The sequence below is a fragment of the Humulus lupulus genome, chromosome 1, assembly GCF_963169125.1.
Source record: "Humulus lupulus chromosome 1, drHumLupu1.1, whole genome shotgun sequence".
NCBI classification, from domain to species: domain Eukaryota; kingdom Viridiplantae; phylum Streptophyta; class Magnoliopsida; order Rosales; family Cannabaceae; genus Humulus; species Humulus lupulus.
The window spans coordinates 181,418,905-181,420,268 of record NC_084793.1 but is presented as its reverse complement, the minus strand read 5'-3'; the positions used below and the strand labels follow the sequence as shown (position 1 = coordinate 181,420,268).

The following is a 1,364-nucleotide window of genomic DNA, read 5'->3' as shown; positions in this document are numbered from 1 at the left end:
GTTAATAATATCCCAAATATTGCAGAGGTCCCAGTGGAACTAGGACCAAGGACGCTTAGAGACTATGTACTTCTTACTGTCACAGGAGTGCATTCATGCATCAGACACCCCACTATTGCTGCAAATAATTTTGAGATTAAGCAAGCAATATTACAAATGGTGCAGTCTACTGTTCAGTTTGGGGGGGTTGCCTACGGAAGATTCTAATTTGCACATAGCCAATTTTCCAGGAGCTATGTGCAACATTTAAGATGAATGGGGTGAGTGATGATGCGATGAGACTTAGATTATTCCCATTCTCTCTACGAGACCAGGTGAAGAGTTGGCTAATTTCACTGCAAGCTAATTCTATCACAACATGGGAGGAGTTAGCCCAGAAGTTCTTAGCAAAGTTTTCCCTCCAGCAAAAGCTACAAAGTTGAGAGGGGAAATTAATAATTTCTATCAGACAGAAGGGAAATTGTTGTAGGAAGCATGGGAAAGATTTAAAGAGTTGTTAAGGAAGTGCCCACATCATGGTATAGAGAAGTGGATGCTAGTCCATAATTTTTATAATGAGTTGAATGGTACTACTTGTACCGTAATAGATGTTGCAGCAGGAGGTGCGTTCATGAGCAAGAGTGCTAATGAGGCGTATGAATTGCTAATAACTACCAGTGGCCAACTAAAAGGGGACAAACAAAGAAGGTGGCTGGTATGATTGAATTGGATGTTATTTCCATGCTTACAGCGCAAGTGGTAGCTTTAATGAAGCAATTACAACAGAGCAATCTGTCAGCTCAAACCATGCAAGTATAGAGTTTATGTGGGACATGTGGGAGTGCTTATCCATTAAATCAGTGTCATGCCATGGATATGAATAATATACCTATGGACAAGTCTAAGCTATTGGAAATTTTCAAAGACCTACCAACAACCCCTTTTCGATTTCATATAACCAAGGGTGGAGGAATCACCCTAATTTCTCATGGACAAATAATCAAGATCCACAACAGCCTTTCCCTCAAAATCAACAAAAATACTCACCTCCACAATCACAACTACATTCGCCAACACATATGAAATAACCTGACGCACAACCCGAAGTACTGAACCAATTCATAACCGAAACTAGGGCATCTATCAAGAGTTTGGAGACTCAAATAGGGTAGTTGGCTACTTTGAAGACAAACTGTGCTCAAGGGAACTTACCAAGCACTACTGAGGTAAACCCAAATGAGCAGTGCAGTGCAATATCCTTGAGGAGTGGCAAGGAGTTAAAAGAGCCAAAAGTGGTTGATAAGGAGAAGGAAGTGAGTGGGTCAAATGTTACTGAGAACTTAGAGAAACAGCCAGAAATAAGCATAGATCACCATATAAAGATC

General features: G+C 40.6%; 1 non-coding gene across 1 annotated transcript; it reads right to left on the bottom strand.

Annotated features, from left to right (window-relative positions):
- Window positions 1-415: 415 nt before the first annotated feature.
- LOC133813123 (small nucleolar RNA R71) lies at window positions 416-522 on the bottom strand. Its single transcript, XR_009884164.1, has one exon. It is a non-coding gene; the product is annotated as a small nucleolar RNA R71 (small nucleolar RNA).
- Between the last annotated feature and the right edge of the window lie 842 nt (window positions 523-1,364).